A 19,712-nucleotide genomic window follows, 5' to 3' on the forward strand; every position below is an offset into this window, starting at 1 on the left:
TCTGTTTTGAGATTTAGGCAATAATAAAAGAAAAAGGGATGAGGATAAACCAAGAGAATACAGTATATTTATCAATTAAGAATATACTTTGTGAAAGAACCAGCCCTTTCCACGTGATTTTGTTTAAACTGAGGTTAAAAAGAATCTGCCTTTGGGAGGCAATAATGCATATCAATGATAATGGAGTGAATTTGCACACGACTGCTAAAGAGCAAGAGAGGGACAATCTAGAAATAAACATTTGCCACATGTAATCATAAAACAAGTGTCATGCATGGATAAGTGTTGTCTGGGCTTCTGGTGTTGGGGTATTGCTCACAGTGTACATGGCAGTGGGGAGGAGGGGGAGGGTGAAGAACAGTTTAAGACTTCAAAGCGTGTTTAAAATTAAAGAGTTGCAAATATGCTTTGCAATAACAGCAAACTGCCTCTTTGAGACCAAGTGTTTTAATACCACTAGGCAACTGCACCCCAGGGGAACTAGGTAATCTTTCCTCCAACAACCTGACCTGGTCTGTAATCAATCTGCACAACAACCTTTCAAATTACATTTAAAAAGGCTGATAGATACTTTCAAGCACGTGTAAAAATAGATATCTAACTCCTTAAGCAAGAAGGAAGAAGACCCTCAAATCCTCCATTGTGATGGTGGACCACCTTATCAACCTGACATGCTATTCTGCAAAATCCACACCAATGCCTTCCCTAAGAAGATATAATACAATTTCAGAACCTTCAGTGAGAAAAGTGTGGCAAAACTGCAAGAAGACAGCAGAGCCAGGTGGAAGAATCTTCAAAGAACATGCCTAAGCATACTATGTGCTGGACCCTGTGGAAAAGACAAAGATGAAGAAAGCAAGCTCTGCACCAGGTCAGAAAGGAAAGGCCAGGAAGGAAGGCAGGGCCAAGAGGGGGAAAGGACTCTGGGGGAGAAGCACCAAGGAATAACCTCCCCTAACTCATTTTCCTCAGTAGAACTGAGAATGTTTCTGATCTGGAAGACAACAGAGTGTAGGTCTCCAAATCACTCTAGCCCCAGCAAACCTACCTGCCCTTCCCAAATTCCTAAGGCCTCTGATCTGCACTTGCCAGAGCAAAGTCTAGCTCTGGTGCCGTGAAATACCCTCTGTTCAAACCCATAGGGTTTGGACAGCCAGCTATTATCCAAGGCCAGCCTTCCTCCTCTCTGGCTCTGCCTCGGTTTCCTTGACAATCCCATAAACAGGAGAAATCACTTACCTATAGGCTTTTTCTTCCTTGGAGGAGAGAGACCTGACAAGAAAGTGCAAGCCAAACCCAGAGACAAGTAGGGAGGCTGGCCAAGCAGTGTCAGGACTTGGAATGGAGCTTAGTGAAGCTCTCAGGGAGTTGAGGCCCTCAAAGAGGTGGGGCCCTTGGGAGGAGGGACTCTTGGGAGGCAGAGCACTAGCAAGGCTGGCCCTCAGGGAGTTGGGACCATAGGGAGGCAGGGACATCCAAAGGGTGGAAAAGGATGAAGGAGGTAGATTAGCTGGAATCCTGGAAGAAAGCTGGAGGTGGGTAATGGAAGACTAGTGGGGTTCTGCATTGGTGAGGAGGTGGCTGAGGACTTAAATGGGACTTTGCTGGAGACTCTGCTGGCAGCAAGATGTGAATTTAGAAGTAAACAAGCTTCCCAAGGTCCTGGGTATGGAGAAAGTCCTGGTTGGCAAGAGAGTGTGGGGAGCCAGGTAAAGCCCAGCCTGTGATTTGGAAGCCGGTCCTAGGACCATCTAAAAAGCCCATTAAGAAGTATTTAAACTAGAATAGAAGCACATCCAACCACCTCTCTCAGAATCTCCTACTAGGCTCCTCTACCAGCACCATCCAGCCTCAACCCATCATCCAACTTTCCCATCACTCCAGGAATAAAACCAAAGCATAGGGGGAAGGAGTTAAGATGGTGGAGAAGTAGGGGGACTGGGATTTTCCTCGTCCCTCAAACACAGTTGTATTGAGGTCAGACCACTTGGGACACCCAGGAAATTGACCTGCGGACTGACACACGGATCTCCACATTGGGAGGGACACAGCTTGGCAGGATCAAAGTGGGAGTATGCGAATTGAAGGTGATAAAAAAGCATAGGCAGGGAGGGGAGAGAACCCTTTCTGTGGAGGGACAAAAGGGAGAGAAAGAGAGAGGGGTTGTGAAAGTGCAGCATCGAGTTAGCACAAGAGGAAAACCTCTCTGGACCACAGACTAGGGAATGAGAAATATGAAGAGTGCCAGTTTCTTTTTTGCAAACAACCTTTAGAACTGAAACTCAGAGGTTTCAAAAGTGCACAACTTTCTACAGAAGGGAGCTGGGAGCTGTGGCACACACTCCTGGGGAGGAGGTAGCCAGCCCTGGAGTGAATAATGTCATGTAGCTATATCAGGGGCACACTGGGAGACAAAAGTCCCTTCCTGGAGTACTTTCGGGAGAGGGTTTATTGCCTCCCCAGGGACAAAAGACCATGCAGGTGCCATCCAAAGGCCTTTTATCACCAGGGTAGAGAGACTCTATTCTGGAACAGAAGAGGAGCCACACAGAACTGGGTTCTTTATGACCTCAGGTTTTGAATCCCAGCTGAGTGCCTAGAAGGTTCAGGAGAACTATGGAGCAGAGCAAGCTGACTGCCCTCACTATTCTGGGAGGGCTGCTTGAACAGCATGGGTTGAGATACCTGTTGAGGGGAGAAGAGATTGGGCCGTCGTCATTTTTGTCCCAAACACCCATATGGTGGACTTGAGAGAACAGCACAGCAGCCCTCAGGGGTGGTGAGACACACTTAAGCCAAACCCAGCCCTGTGTGCTTGGCAACTGCTTATCTACTGGAGCAAGACTGTCTGACCCAATGCAGCTGGCCTCTCCTCCCAGCGAATACTGCCACTGATCCTAGGCAGACAACTGTTTCTTTCTCCTCCTCTTCCTCCTCCTCCTCCTTCTCCTTTTATATTATATTTTATTTTATTTTATTTTATTTTACTTTATTTTATTTTTCTTTCCTCTTTTTTATTTTCTTTTTGGAATCAGATTCATAGTTTCTGATTTGTTTTGTTTATATATATCTAAAGATAGAGATAGAGATAGATGATATAGATATAGATGATATGGATATGGATATATCAGGCATTTTTATTCTATTCTTTTTACATATTTTCTCTCTCTTCTTCTTTATTTTCCTTTCTCTTTTTCTGGAATTAGGCTTATAGGTTTTTGATTCTCTGTTGGTTTTATTTTCTCCCCTTTCATTTTTTTCCATTTATGGGATCAGACTCTCCCCACCCTGTTTTTTTGTTCTTTTCCAGGGTTACTTCAACAAATAAATCAAGGCACACCTAGTTTAAGGTCCAAAAACTCCACCACTACAAGCAAGTAGGAGCTCTTCAGAGGACATCAGTGGGATAGACCAGCCAAAACACAACAACAGAGTGCATGAACATACACCAAAAACACTTCCTGGAGTGACAGGCCCTGAACAATGTATAACCCCTTTTTAATATAGTAGTATTCTCAGGTGCAGAACAAATAACAAGATTTTAAAACATGCAAAAGATAGAAACTTACCCAAAATTATAAAATGGAATAATTCCCCCCAAAAGAAAGGTCAAGAAGAAATCACAGCCAAATAATTGCAGATATAAACAATATAAACAGATATAAACAATATATCTGAACAATAGCTGGGCTTGAAAAAAGCATAGAAGACACCAGAGAAACTTTGGCTGCAGAGATCAAAGACCTAAGAACGACTCAGGATGAATGAAAAAAATGCTATAACTGAGATGCAAAATAAACTAGATACAGTGACAGAGAGGATAGAAGAAGCAGAGGAGAGAATAGGTGATAAAGAAGAAAAAACTATGGAAAATAATGAAGTTGGAAAAAAAAGAGGGAAAGGAAATTATTATATCGCCAGGGGAGAATTAGAGAACTAAGTGATTCCATGAAATGAAACAATATTCATATTATAGGAGTCCCAAAAGAAGAGCAAGGAAAAGGGTCAGAAGGTTTATTGGAACAAATTATAGCTGAGAACTTCCCTAATCTGGGGAAGGAAACAGGCATCCAAGTCCAAGAAGCACAGAGAACTCCCTTCAAAATCAATAAAAATGATCAACACCATGACATATCACAGTGATTGGCAAAATACAAGGATAAAGAGAGAATTCTGAAGCCAGCTAGGGACAAAAGGTCCTTAACCTACAAGGGTAAACACATAATGGTAGTAGCATACCTGTCCACTGAAATTTGGCAGGCCAGAAGAGAATGGCAGGAAATATTCAATGTGCTGGATAGGAAAAATATGCAGCCAAGAATCCTTTACACAGCAAGACTGTCATTCAGAATAGAAGGAGAGATAAAGACTTCCCCAGACAAACAAAAACTAAAGGAGTCTGTGACCACTAAACAAGCTCCTGCAAGTGATCCTAAGGGGGGCTCTGTGGAAAGCAGCAAAGACTACAAAGGACCAGAAAACATCTGGTGTATGAAATATACAGATAACACAATGACACTAAATTCAGTTTTTTCAGTAATCACTCTGAATGTAAATGGACTAAATGCCCCAATCAAAAGACATAGGGTATCAGAATGGATACAAAGAAAAAAAAAAAAGATCCATCTAATACTGCCTACAAGAAGCTCATTTTAGACCTGAGGAGACCTGCAGGTTGAAAGTGAGGAGAAGGAGAACCATCTATCATGCTAATGGACATCAAAAGAAAGCCAGAGTAACCATACTTATATCAGACAAACTAGATTTTAAAACAAAGACTGTAACAAAAGATGAAGAAGGGCATTATATCATAATTAAGGGGTCTATCTACCAAGAAGAGCTAACAATTGTAAATATTTATTCCCCCAACGTGGAAACACCCAAATATATAAATCAATTAATCACAAACATATGCAAACTTACTGTTCATAATACCGTAATTGTAGGGGACTTTAATACTTCACTTGCAACAATGGACAGATCATCTATGCAGAAAATCAACAAAAAAACAATGACTCTGGAAGACATATTGGACTACATGGACTTAACAGATATATTCAGAATTTTCTATCCTAAAGCAGCAGAATCCATTCTTAAGTGCACATGGAACATTCTCCAAAATAGGCCACATATAAGGTCACAAAACAACCCTCATACGTACAAAAATATTGAGATCATACCATGAATATTTTCATATCACAATGCTAAAAACTTGAAATCAACTGCAAGAAAAAATTTGGGAAGCCCCCAAATACATGAACGGTAAAGAACATCCTATTAAAGAATGAATGAGTTAACCAGGAAATGAAAGATGGAATTAAAAAATACATGGAAGCAAATAAAAATGAATACACGTTAGCCCTTTTATGATGCAGCAAAGGCAGTCCTAAGAAGTAAATACATTGCAATTCAGGCCTATCTCAAGAATCAAGAAAGGTCCCAAATGCACAATAAAACCTTACATCTAAAGGAGGTAGAAAAGGAGCAACAATTAAAGCCCAAATCCATCAGAAGAAGGGAAATAATAAAGATTAGAGAAAAAATAAATGATATAGAATCCAAAACAAAAAACAAACAAACAAGCAAACAAAACAGTAGAACAGATCAATGAAACTAAAAGCTAGTTCTTTGAAAAAATAAACAAAATTGATAAACCCCTAGCCTGACTTCTCAAAAAGAAAAGAGAGAGGATCCAAGTAGATAAAATCACAAATGAAAGAAGAGAGATCACAACCAACACCACAGAAGTACAAACAATCTTAAGAGAATACTATGAAAAATAATATGCCAGCAAACTAGATAATCTGGAAGAAATGGACAAATTCCTAGGCACTCACACACTACCAAAATTAAAATGGGAAGAAATAGAAAATTTGAACAGACCCATCACCAGAAAAGAAATTGAATCGGTTATCAAAAAATCTCCCAACAAATAAGAGTCCTGGGCCAGATGGCTTCCCAGGGGAATTCTACCAGAATTCTCTACCAGAGCAGAGTTAATAACCATTCTTCTCAAACTGTTCCAAAAAAAATAGAAATGGAAGGAAAGCTTCCAAACTCATTCTATGAAGCCACTATTCCAACAGTGCTAGGCTGTGTTCTCCTGTGGCAAGTGGGGATTTTCCCAGATGTACATCTGCTTGAGGGAAAGAAGGGCAAGTGTAGGGAGTCTGTCTATCTTTGTATCTGGTCCCAAGAGCAATCCTTCCCCTTTCCCCCTGTGCTACACACTGCCTACTAGGTAATGGATGGGAGGCTGGGTGAAATACCAGGGACCCCAGACAATCACCAGGTAAGGAAAAGAACTGGCCCAGACCTGGGGGGTGGGGAATGCAGAGGATGCAGGATTGGGGCCATAAGAAGGGGGAGCCCATCCAGGTGATTTCACATGAGGTATCTGAACCTTGAGGGATGAGAAGGAGGAAGAGGAGAGGAGAGGGTGTGTGAGCCAGAGACAGGGGAAGGGACTAAAAGACACAGAGATAAGAGGAGCAAAGAATGAGATGGAAAGGAGGGCAGGAGAGGGAACAGGGAAGGTGAGGCAGCAAATGGAGACAGATGGAAGGAGATGTGTGAGGAGAAACTAAAAGGCAAACAGGGTGAAACTCACAAAGATGTGATGGGAAGAGAAATCCTCAGAGACTGAGGGAGGAAAGGGAGGGAGACAGCCAGAAGGAAGAGCTGAGGGCAGCCTCAGTCCTGGAGAATCTCAGACCACAAAATATTTAGAGTCAGAGACACAGATAGACAGACAGACATATCTGCCTAACAGAGATGAAGGTGAAGGAGGCAAAGTAGGAAGGAAGAAGACAGGGTTGCAGGGAGGAGGTGGGAGGGAAAATGACAAAGAGAGAGAAGGAGGCAAGTGTGGAGCAGGAGGAGGGAGACAGGCCAGGGTAGGGACATATATTTGTTTTATGATCCTTTCCATTGTACCTGATCCCTGCTGAGCCCAGTCCCCTCTCAGGTGCTGCTGGGTGGTGGATGTGCCCAGAAAGCTGACAGGGTGAAGCTCCTGCCATAACTGCCCCAGGCCCCCTCCTAGTGCCAACTTGGGGATCCCAGAGACTCTGACATGTATATGCCTCCCCTTTCATCTCCCCCAAAATGCTGCAATCAAAAGATCCCTGAATCTCAGTCTTAAATTTCACAGAGTTAATGCATCCTGGCAGAACCAGTGCAAGGGGGAATGGGGGTCAAGGAGAAAGAGAAGCAGAGCCAGGCAGGAAGCCAGGTTGACAAACTCTGGAGAAAGTGCTAGAGACGGACTGGAAGGAAGGAAAGGAGAAAGGAAGGAAGGAAGGAAGGAAGGAAGGGAGGAAGGAAGGAAGGAAGGAAGGGAGGAAGGGAAGAAGAGAGGGAAGGAGAAAGAGAGGGAGGGTTGGAGGGAGGAAAGGAAAAAAAAGGAAAAAGCATGTAAGTTAAAAGAGTGTATCCAGAATCTTCAAGGGCTGAGGGACCTATGGAAAAGAGGTTGGAAACAGAGATGATGTGCACAGTAGGTACAGAGAGTATAAACTGAGAAGATATCAAAGATGAGGATGAGGATGGTTTAAAATGCCTAATGTTTTTACTAATATGTATTTTTTAATGTTTTATTTATTTATTGTCAGAGAGAGACACAGAGTGTGAATGGGGGAGGGACAGAGACAGAGAAACACAGAATCCGAAGCAGGCTCTAGGCTATGAGCTGTCAGCACAGAGCCTGACATCGCGCTTGAGCCCTCGAATTGTGAGATCATGACGTGAGCCAAAGGCAGATGCTCAACCGGCTGAGCCACACAGGTGTCCCTAAAATGCCTAATGATTTTAGATTTATAAGTCTTTATAACTGCACACAGTTCTTTTGCCTAAATCTCATTTTATGTTCAATAACAAGCTACAGAGGCAGGTATTAGTGCTGCCATTTTATAGATAATGAAACTAAGGCACAGAGAGGTTAAGTAACTTACCTCAAGTCACAGAGCTGGTAAGGGGAGGAGCAAAGAATCAAATGACTGCACTCCTGCAGGTTCTGCCTTGGGAAGCACCCAGGCTTGGGGCCTGTTGTGTGAGGGAGAAGTGACCCCCAGAGGGCAAAAGAGGCCCTTCCTCCTGAGGCCCTTCTCAGCATGTTCTGCCCAGGAGAGCTTGGCCAAGTTGAGGCCTCATTTGAGAAATGGGAAGTCATACCTTACCCTCTGAAGATGAAAGGCTAAACCAGATAATTTATTGAAGACTTGAGCTTTAAAACACAGAATTCAGTGCATGAAAGGGGTGGGTGAGGGGATTGCCAGGATAAAGGGCTTAAAACCTCAGTCTTCCCATTACCCCTCTTCACCTGCATCCCTGTCTCCCTCTCCCTCTTTCTGTCTCCTGGTCCCCAGGGACCTCTTCCCCTGGCATGGGCCTGGCAGCTGTCTCCCCCCAGCCATGGCTCACTAGTCTATCTAGTCCAGGCTCAGTCATCCTCACAGCCTATGAGGACACATCAAGGCCAAGGACGTCAGCCTAGCTTCCTAGTGCACATGCACACTCACTCACACCTACACATTCCCTCCTCATCTGTCTCTAAGGTTCACACTCCCTACCCCAAGATCGTGTACTTACTGAGAGCTCTGACTTATCTGATCCTCTCCTCTCCATTTTCCTGCTCCTTGCTAAATAAGTGAGTATCATTCTCTTTGTCTCCTAGGGAACCTTCTGGAGTTCTGTGTCTTCCTCCATCTTCCCTCTTTTGGTCATTGCCTATTTCCCATCATCTGACTCAGGGGGCCTGGTCCACTTGCCCTTGACGAACTCAGCTCACAAACACTTGCTGAGGGAGCAGCCAGAGTGCTATGCCTCTCTGTCTTGGATCTAAGACTCATCTCACCAACTTCAAGGAGCTTTTGCAGGACAGGGCCCCTGCTCCTCCCTCTGGGTCTCCCTTCAGTGCCCAACACACATATAGAGGGTAGAGTGTGTGACTCACTGATTCTGCTCCCTTGGAGAAAGGGGGGAACTGAGAAAGAAACCCAAGCAGGAACATCATCCTCCACTTCAACTCCACCATTTTCTATTTCTTTCACTACTATACCGTTAAAACTGAGCATGTTCAACCAAAAACCTATTAGAATGAATAAATTAATTCAGTAAGTTCCAGAGAACAAAATGACATACAGAAATTGGTCTAGTTTCTATACGTTAATAACAAGCTATCAGAAAGAGAAATTAAGAAAACAATCCCATTTACAACTGCATCATACAGAATAAAATACCTAGGAATAAATTTAACCAAAGAGACAAAGAGACCTGTACACTGAAAACTATAAGCCACTGATGAAAAAACTTAAGATATACATAAATGGAAAGATCTATCATGCTCATGGTTTGGAAAAATTAATATGTTAACATGTCCATACTTCTCAAAGCTATCTACAGATTCAATACAATCCCCACCAAAATACCAACAGCATTTTTCAAAGAACTGGAACAAAGAATCCTAAAATTTGTATGAAGCCACAAAAAGACCCTGAATAGTCAAAGCAATCTTGAGAAAGAACAGAGTGGGAGGTATTATGCTCCCTGATTTCAAACCATACTACCAAGCTATAGTAATCAAAACGGTATGGTCCTGGCATAAAAAAATGGACACACAGATTAATGAAATGAAACAGAGAGCCCACATATAAGCCCACACATAGATGGCCAACTAGTCTATGACAAAGGAGGTAAGAATATACAATGGAAAATTGTCTTGGGAAAACTGGACAGCTTACATGCCGAAGAATGAAACTAGACCACTATCTTATACCATATACAAAAATAAATTCAAAATGGATTAAAGACTTGAATATAAGATGTGAAACCATAACATTCCTAGAAGAAAACATAGGCAGTAAGCTCTCTGACACCAGTCTTAGCAATATTTTTTGAACCATTTTCCTCAGGCAAAGTAAAATGAAATGACATAAAACTAAAAGGCTTTTGTGGAGAGAAGGAAACCATCAACAAAACGAAAAGGTAACCTGAATGGGAGAGAATATTTGCAAATCACACATGCAATAATGGGTTAATATCCAAAATATATTTAAAAAACTTATACAACTGAATAAAAAAAACTCAATTAAAAAAATGGGTAGATTGAACATTTTTTCCAAAAACATACACATGGCCAACACACGTCGACACATGAAAACATGCTCAACATCACTAATCATCAGGGAAATGCAAATCAAAACCACAATGAGATACCACCTCACACCTGTCAGATTGGCTGTAATTAGAAAGATAAGAAGTCACAAGTGTTGGTGAGGATGCGGAGAAAAGGGAACCACTGTACAGTCATGGTGGGAATATAAACTGGTGTAGCCACTAAGGAAAACACTATGGAGTTTCCTCAGAAAATTAAAAATAGAACTACCATATGATCCAGGAATTCCACTTCTGGGTATTTATCCAAAGAGAACAAAAACACCAACTGAAAGAGATATACGCACTGCTATGTTCACTGCAGCAGTATTTACAATAGCCAAGGTAGGTGAGAAACCTAAGTGTTCACTGATAGACGAATGGATAAAGAAGATGTGGCATATGTATATAAATATTCAATGAAATACTATTCAGTCATAAGATAAATGAAATCTTTACATTTGTGACAACATGAATGGACCCAGAGGGTATTATGTCAAGAGAAATAAGTCAGAGAAAGACAAATACCATATGATTTCAATATCTGTGGAATCTAAAAACAAACAACAGACTCAAAGATACAGGAAACAAACAAACTCTGGTTACCAGAGTGGGAAGGGGTTGGGGGGTAGGGGGTGGGAGTGGCCAAAACAAAAATTAAGAAGAACTAACTTCCAGTTATAAAATAAATAAGTCATAAGGATGCAATACACAGCACAGGGAATATAGTCAATAATAGTATAATAACTTTGTATAGTGATAGAGGGTAACTATGCCTATTGAGGTGATCACTTCATAATGCATAAAAATATCCAATTACTACAATGTACACCTCAGTAAGAGAATATTGTATGTCAATATTCAATAAAGAAAAAAACCCTGAGGGGGTGCCTGGGTGGCTCAGCTGGTTAAGCATCTGACTTCAGCGCAGGTTATGATCTCATGGTTTGTGAGTTAGAGCCCCGTGTCAGGCTCTGTGCTGACAGCTCAGAGCTTGGAGCCTGCTTCAGATTCTGTGTGTCCCCCTCTCTCCGCTCCTCCTCTGTTTGTACTCTGTCTCTCTCTCTCTCAAAAATAAATAAATATTAAAAAAGAAAAAAAAAAAAAAACCAAAACCCTGAGCATCTTCCATTCACCTATACATCCTTAAAACCCACCAGATTCTTTTTTAATATCATCTTATTTGAACTTTCTATAATACTTGATAATATTACCACTCTCTCCATCTTTCTTTTCTGTATATATTCTGCAATTTATTTACCTACTTTCTCTTTTCATTGCTACATCTAGCTCTCAAACCTTTTTTTTAAAGTAATCCTGCCACTCAACATGGTGCTCAACCTCAGGACCTTGAGATCAAGAGTCGCATACGCTACAGAATGAGCCAGCCAGACACCCCTCAAACTTCTTTGTACTACTAAAATCACCTTTCAACTGGCCTTCCAGTCTCATTTTAACCCCTCCCCCAAGTGCATTGTAACTAATGATCTTTCAAAATGTATTTGATCACATTAGGCCACTGCTCAAAATCATCTCATTACTCGTAAGTTCTTGTTACATTTTCATCAAGGCTTATAAGACCCTTCATGTTCTGGTCTCTGCCAACCTTCCCAGCTTCATCTCTGATCACCTCCCAAGCACCATGTTCTTTAAGCTTTGCTGCTCTCAGTACTGCCATGCTTTCCACCTAAGATTATATCCTCGCCTCCCTTTGAACCATCTAATTCTTCTTGTCCACCTGGTGAACTTTTACTCATTTTCTACACTGAGACAAAAGGATACCTCTCCCCTAATTCATGCCCTACCAACTCCACTGATATCCTTAAGCTGGCAAACACATTGATGAAATGATTTATTTACATGTCTCTTCCACTAGCCTGTGAATCCCTAAAAAGGAAATACAAGGCTCTGTTTATAATTGACTAACCAGCCCTTAGTACAGTACCTGGATAACAGGTGTTTACTTTGTGAAAAAACGGAAAATAGACACCTAGGATTGAAAGTGTGAAAACAACTCTCGAATTTCCTGCACTACTTCTGTGACTTCAGTGATTGCTTATGTTTACTTTATATCCACAAAATAGTCCTTTTTGGAATGTATATATGTATATATTTGGTCTGATTATTCACTATAATCAGAAAACTATTCCCCAGCTGCATCTATTCCCTTGTTGGTTGTTTTATAAAACATTACTGGAGATGAAATCTCTTCTATCTTGGAAATTCAAAGTATAGGAAACAACATGAGTTTATCAATTATTTACGATAAACTAAGGCTCTGGCATCTACCTGGAAGCTGAACTCAATCAGCTAATTAAGAAAGGAGGCTGAATGTTCTGACCAAGTACTTAATCAGTTTTAAACCCTCTTGTCTGCTCAGGTTAACTATCACCACAGTCTGGTTCACTCAGCTTTGGGGTCCCCCCAACAACTTGTCCCCACTTCTCCCTGAGCCTAAGGCTAACCTTGCGAGATACTAAGAATTTCGCTCAAGGGCCACTACGCAGTCTCTAATAACTGAGAAGAAGAAGGAGTGCAGGGGGCGGGAGAAAAGGCAGCGGCTATAGAGGAATCTGGAACGAGGACTTGGGGAGAGGCGGGAGGATGCCTTGATCGCCACCACCTGAGCCGGGGAAGAGGCGGAACTGTCTGCGGGTCAGCTTACCTGCTTAGCACCGGTGACACCCGCGATGCCACCTCCAACCACCACAAATTTCCCCGCCTCGAGAGAGGGTGTCCTGCCTCCACGAGGTCAGACTCCTAGTGGTTTACTGACGGCGGGTTGCCCAGGCCGGATAGTTTGTACTCACAGGGCTGGAGCAAAGCTGGGCGGCTACTTCCGGTGCCTGTGCCTTAACGTGAAACTCTGAGCTACGGGTACCCAGTAGCTCACACTTAATTCCTTGCGTATCCGCTTCCGGCTGCGATTCGGAAGTGCAGAGACATCTCTGATTCCGGGGTTTCATTTTACTGTTACTACCCCTGACTGTGGTTTCTCCACGTTGATTTGATAAAGAGAAGAAGAAGGGGAAGGGGAAAAAGAACTTAAAACAAAGCAAAGAAGACGGGTCGCCAAGAGAAGCTTGGCAAATTGTCTAAACACAAACCAGAGTTCTCACAGGACAGAGCACTCTCAGAATTAATGAACTGCCCTGAAGTTTTCACTATTCATTCCTGCGAGAAATTTGGCATAGGGACAGCTCTTAAACTCTTAATGACGTAGGCAGTATCATCCTTCCCTACATTTCGCCTAGCAATCCAAGGTTGTGTATTTTGGAAGCATATTATTCATGACATATTAAAGCAAAGCAATACTAGTGAATTGCTCTCAGAAGTTATTCCGTTTACAGTTTTGACCTTGGCTAAAATTTCCAGTACTATAGTGAGTTGCTCGCCATTTTGTCAAAATAAATTAACGTTCCTCCCAATTTTCCAGTAAATAGCATGTGTGAAGTCTGAATTAAATATTCCCAATCTTAATTTTACTGCTAGCGCCTTTCTGTGGTATTCATTTGTTTTGAGAAGTGGCTAATTTTTTAAAAAAAATATTTTTTTACCATATGCACATTATTATTCACTATTTTCATTATTTACTCTTGCGTTTGCTATCTCATATAATATTTTCCCTTGGGTTGTATTATAATATTAAGAGGGTACAATTTCTCTAGCTCACTCTAAAACTGGTAATTAGAACCCCCGTTTGATTCTTTGAACTCTGGAAATAACCATTCTATATAAACAGGAAAACCTACCATGTAATTACTGATATTTACTGATAACCTAACAATTACTGTGCTTTGATTTAATAAACTTAATAGTAGGCAGTTCAATAATGATTTTAATTCCCACTACTAGCTTAGACAACCAAACAAAATATTTATAGGAGGAACTAGTTATTTTAAGCCATTGCAATCCAGTCTTGTTTACTTCTGTAGCTTCTTATTTTCACATAATCTCACTCACACTGTGCTCTAACTAGATTGAACTATGCTGGCAGCACCCAGGATATGGTATGTTCTTTCGGTTGTTTTTTTTTAATTTTCAAACGTTCGCTTGCTTGCTTATTTATTTATTTATTTATTTATTTTTTTATTTATTTATTTAATTTTTGAGAGAGACAGAAAGAATCTTAAGCAGGCTTCACACTGAGCATGGGCTTGTAGGGCTCACTCCCAAGACCATGGGATTGTGACACCAGCAGAAATCAAGAGATGGACGCTCAGCTGACTGGGCCACCCAGGTGCCCCTGGTTTGTTCTTTCTTATCTGAGCATTTGCACATAACATTTTCTGTGATGCTCTTCCTCCAACTAATTTTCCCTAGCTAAATCCTCACTGACCTTTGGTTTCAAGAAGCCATCACCTTCCCTAAGAATCTTTATTGAATATCCTTAAGACTGAGCTAGGTGTCCTCTCTATATTTTCCAATAGCACCTTGTCATTCGCTGAATTTAGATTCATATCACCTTATTTTAAAACTACCTACTACCTCTCCTGACTCCCATGCGCCACCCACATAAACTCCTTAATCTCAGGGATTATTAGTCTCCCTTTGTATCCTCAATTTTTAATTAGTAATGAGTGCTTAATATAAATGTCCTGAATGAACATGTAATTAGGTGGAGCATGGGACTGCCTGGAAGTTCCCTCAAGACCTTTCATTCATTTTCCAAGGTTAAGGTCTTCCTGTATATTATGAAAGCTACTCCCCCTTTAGGATGGGCAAAGAGAAGAATAGACTGGAACTCAAGTTCCCAGAGGAAATGGAGAAAGGCCACTGGGATGAAATTATTGTTTAATTATTTTGATGTTTAACTTTTTCCATTTTGATGTGTAAGGCAACATTTTAACATCAGCTACATTGAAGATAAGAGAAATTCAGGTTGTTTTCTAATAAATAAATAGAATATTTCCCACAGCTGGTTATTATACTAAGGGAAAAGTAAGGAACAACACTTTATATTTATACTTTTTGTTTATTGAAACCCCTTGTAATTCCTATAACACAAGTGAAGGTATAAAGAAGCGTATTTTCCTGAAAATGAAAAAAAAAGACTAAATTATGGCATCAAATAGATGTGGCTAATTCATTTTAGTTGATATAAAATATTGACATTATAATTAGGTTGTATTAAGGGGTGCCTGGGTGGCTCAGTCGGTTAAGCGTCCGACTTTGGCTCAGGTCCTGATCTCACAGTTTGTGAGTTTGAGACCCGCGTGGGGCTCTGTGTTGACAGCTCAGAGCCTGGAGACTGCTTTGGATTCTGTGTCTCGTTCTCTCTCTGCCCCTACCCTGCTTGTGCTCTGTCTCTCAAAAAATAAATAAACGTAAAAAAAATTTTTTTAGCATTAGATTGTATCAAATAATTTTATGTATTTTAGAAAGAAAAAAATTATGTTGTATACAAGACAGATTTATACAAAAGTTTAAGTAAATTTATCCTTTTTAGTCTGGAAAATACTTTCAAGTTTACATGAAACTTTGGAATTCCAGCTGTCAAAATGATCTTTGATCAAATCATGCTTGGTAGCAACAATGATTCACATTGATCATGCCGACTCAAACATATCAAGATAAAAGTGAAAAGAAATTGGCATTTCATCATTAGAAAATGGGAGACACAAATTTAACTGATTTCTGGTTAGGTTTTGGTGAGGTCATTTATTGTATGGGTCACATTTTGAAGAACAATGTTTTAAAAAACATTTTGTATAACATGAAGTTTGTTATTGTGGCTGTGAAACTGCATTCACAGAGGGAAAAGATTTTCCTCAGAAAGATGAGGCATTTATTTAAAGATACACATCAGCTGGCTGTGCAATGATTCATTTTTTGACATCTTTGAAGTAATCTAATGTCTTACTGGTTACAGAATAGTTACAGCATCTGGTGTTGGTGGAGAATTGGGCAACCATTGATTTCCTCCTTTCTTTTCCCCCAGCTATCTGCCCCAGGAACCTACACTATCTTTTTTTTTAAAATAGGAATGTTAATGTTAATGCCAATTATCAGAAAACCATGACTTATGGAATCAAAATGTAATGATCTTCCTCACATTAAAAAGGTAATTTTGAAATGTGTCAAAATATTATACAAACCTAACAATATTGTAAAACATAAATAAATCCTTTACCAGTATTCATATTTCCCTTTTACATCTCTAGATCCTTTTGTTCTCTGTCCCATGATGACCCATTTCTTTCACCTGTCCCTAAATGTACTCATTTCTCAAAAGCCTATTCTCTGTGAAGTTCTCTTGTCTTTCTATACTGTCTTTTTAACACATCTGCTCCTTGTTGCCTATTGAATATCCATTACTCCCTTCCTCTTTACGAACAAATTCCCAATTTTGTATTGACAGTGTGCTACCTAAAAATAGCTGTCTTTCCATACCCTTTTGCTGCTTAGGTGGCCATGTGACACATCCTGGCCATTAAGTAAGTGGAAGTGAGCCAGAGATTCAGGAAACCTTTGTTCTCCTGATACAGGTACTGCTAGTTCCTGCTTTTCTCTTTCTCCTTTTTCCTGTCCAGAATGTGGATGTGAGATTAGGGGTAAAGACACCGTCTTGTGACCATGAGATCAGAAATATGAAGATAAATATATATTTTCTAATGATGTAAGGGGAGAGATGGAAAAACCCTCCTCTTAAGGCTAAATTGAGCCCCTTTCAAAACTCTGGATTGCCTGTCTCCAGCCCTCTTGTTGCTTAAGACAAATAAATCTATATACTTAAGCCACTATTAGTTTTCTGTGCTTATTGCTGAACATATTTCTAACCTAGATCTCTTTTATTTTATTACCTAAGGGCAGAAACATTTGATTCACTCCTGTTATATCTTACAGCTATATTTATTCCTATTGCTCATCTCTGACTAACTTTCTATGTGGTATTTGAAAGAGTACAAAACTGAAGGTAGTATTTTATATTGTTTTCAAAGTCAAATAAATTGCTTTTATAGTTCAAAGGAGTTCAATGATTTATTGTGGTATTTCTCACTGTGATTTATCTGCAACATTTTGCTGTAGGCATGATGTGATTTATACTTTGGGGACCCTCCTGACAATTTGATTTTCTTATACTGTTCCTGGCCGCACTGATGCCAATTCATGTTAATCGTTCCTGCAAATCCAGTCCAAATTAATCTTTTTGTAAATTTACCTTGTGAGGGGCTGTGTCATATTTTATCACACACAGATTTCAGTTTACTACGTTTTCTACACTGAGGTTGCTTAGCAATGAACAAGAAGTAGGATACCGTACAGACTAACGTATAATTAACACCTATATGTATCCATATGTATGTACACATCTGGATCTATATCTGCATGTCTATATTTATGTCTAACTCTGATTGAGATATCAAATAGGTACATAAATACAACTCTTTCCAGGGCAATGGCTTTATCCCCCCCTCCCAAATATCATGGATCCTATTTAATAATTTAATGTAGTGAATTTCTAGGTCTGAATATATTTCTTTAGTTTCATAAAAGTTTGTATTAATCATAATTAGCTATATATGCTCAATAAGCTCAGTAACATTTACTTCCATAATGAAAAACATAATGAAGTGAATTAAGAGAAGTACATTTAGGTTACACAAATGGAAATAAGCATGATCATTCTGATGTCATTTAAAAGTTTAAAAATAATTACACTTTCACTGATTTATTAATTTAACAAATATTTACTGAGCATTTGTTATAAGCCAGACACAGTTCTTGGCACCTGGGTGATAGCTGTGAATAAAACAAACAAAAATTTCTGTCTTACCAGTGAAAGACAGATAGTAAAATAAATAAAATATACAGAGCTGTATGTTTAAAAGTGTTAAATTTATGGAAAACACTTTGAACAAGAAAAGTGGGATGAATAATACATGTAGAGGTATGCTGTTTACAATTTTAATCAAAGTGAAAAGGGAGGTCTCATTGAAAAGATGGTACTTGAGCTAAGACATGAAGGGAGTGAAAGATCTATATGAATGTCTGGGAGAAAAAGATTATAGGTGATGGGGCAAGGACAAGGTAGTGGGCAGTAAGTCAAAGCCCCCTAAATGGGAACATATCTGGCATGAACAAGGCAATGCCAGCAGGCCAATCTGGCTGGAGCAGAGCCCCAAGGGGGAAATAATAAGATATGAGGTGAGAAAGGATCAGGGAAGCGATGGACAGATTAAGTAGAGCTTTGTAGGCCATGAGAGAACTTTGGAATTTATTTAATGAAATGTAGAGTCATTGCAGGGCTTCGAACATAAGAGTGACCTGCTCTGAAGGCAAGGTTAAGAGCAGAGACAAAATGCAGCAGGTGAGAGGAGATGGTGCCTTGCATCAGGAAGAAGTATTTGGATTCTAGATATATTTTGATGAAAGAATCAACAGGATTTGGGGAGGTTGACCATATACTTTTATATTATACTAAACATTTCTAAAATAGAAAAGGGATGATGCTATTAAGTATTCCACCAAGACAAGAGACATAAACCAGAACTGTCGTGGAGAAAACTGGACATAAAATCATTACAGATATTAGTGACCTTGAAAGAGCTTTTTTCCCCCTCCCATTGCAGAACAATTTCTGCTCTTCTTTCTTTTCAATCCCACCCCAGTCAGGCTTTGCCCCATCATCCACAATAAGTGATCCATTTTGCAATTGTTTGTCCTGGCTCAGAAAAATGTCCTCTGGGCAAAATCAGCATTGAATGCCGGGAGAGATATGCTGGAAGAGAAAGAGAAGCAAGTATTGCTCCAGGAATAGTTCTTGCTTAAATAGAAGAACAAGAGATGGGGAAATCTGCATGTAGAACAAGGGTACATATGTGTGTATGTATGTATGTACATATGTATTTTGAGGGAGAGAAGGGGCAAAGGGAAGATCAATTCTGTTTTGTGCATGTTAACTTTAATATGTCCACTAGAGATCCATTAGAGATGTTGAGTAGACATATATCTGAAGTTTAGTAGTAATACCCAGGCTGGATACATCTGTTTGGGAATGGTCCGCCTGTGGGGAATATTTATAAGCCAGTGAACTAGGCAATATCCCTAAGGAAGTAAATATAGATGAAATAGAGAAGAAGACCAAGGACTGAGTCATGAGGTATTCCAGTGTTAGAAGATCATGCAGAAGAGGGGGGTCCTTCAGAGGAGACATAAATAAATCACCCATAAGATAGGAGGAAAACCAAGAAATATGGTGTCCTGGAAGCCAAGTGAAAAGAGTTTCCAAAAGAAAAGAATCATAGACTTTGTCAAATGCCACTGATAAGTCAAATAAGAGAAGACGGGAAGATGTCCGTTAGATTTAGTGATGGAAAGGTCGTAGGTAGGTTGACCATATAAGTTATTCAAAATTGGCTTTTCTAAAACCAAAAGGGAGGGTGCATATAACTATGATGCTAAGACAATAAGAGCAAGTCAGAACTGACCTGGGTAAGACTGGACATAAGTTAATCCTAGTCATTAGTGACCCCTTTACAGAAATACTACTTCTTTTTTCCTTTTCTCTCTTTTTTTAAAAAAAAAATTTTAATGTTTATTTATTTTTGAGACAGAGA

The 19,712-nt window shown here is 40.1% G+C and overlaps 2 protein-coding genes across 2 annotated transcripts in view; both read right to left on the reverse strand.

Annotated features, from left to right (window-relative positions):
• LOC122240308 (cationic amino acid transporter 3-like) overlaps nucleotides 1-12,864 on the reverse strand; it is a 123,635-nt gene extending 110,771 nt beyond the window's left edge. Inside the window, exon 1 of the mRNA XM_042991877.1 lies at nucleotides 12,818-12,864. The gene's annotated coding sequence lies outside the window, so the exon portion shown is untranslated. The remainder of the gene's footprint in view (nucleotides 1-12,817) is intronic.
• The window catches only part of LOC102972767 (cationic amino acid transporter 3-like), a 28,437-nt gene extending 15,550 nt beyond the window's left edge, over nucleotides 1-12,887 (reverse strand). Inside the window, 1 exon segment of the mRNA XM_042991893.1 lies at nucleotides 12,818-12,887. The gene's annotated coding sequence lies outside the window, so the exon portion shown is untranslated.
• Between the last annotated feature and the right edge of the window lie 6,825 nt (nucleotides 12,888-19,712).

This window comes from Panthera tigris, chromosome B4, assembly GCF_018350195.1.
Source record: "Panthera tigris isolate Pti1 chromosome B4, P.tigris_Pti1_mat1.1, whole genome shotgun sequence".
Classification (NCBI taxonomy): Eukaryota; Metazoa; Chordata; class Mammalia; order Carnivora; family Felidae; genus Panthera; species Panthera tigris.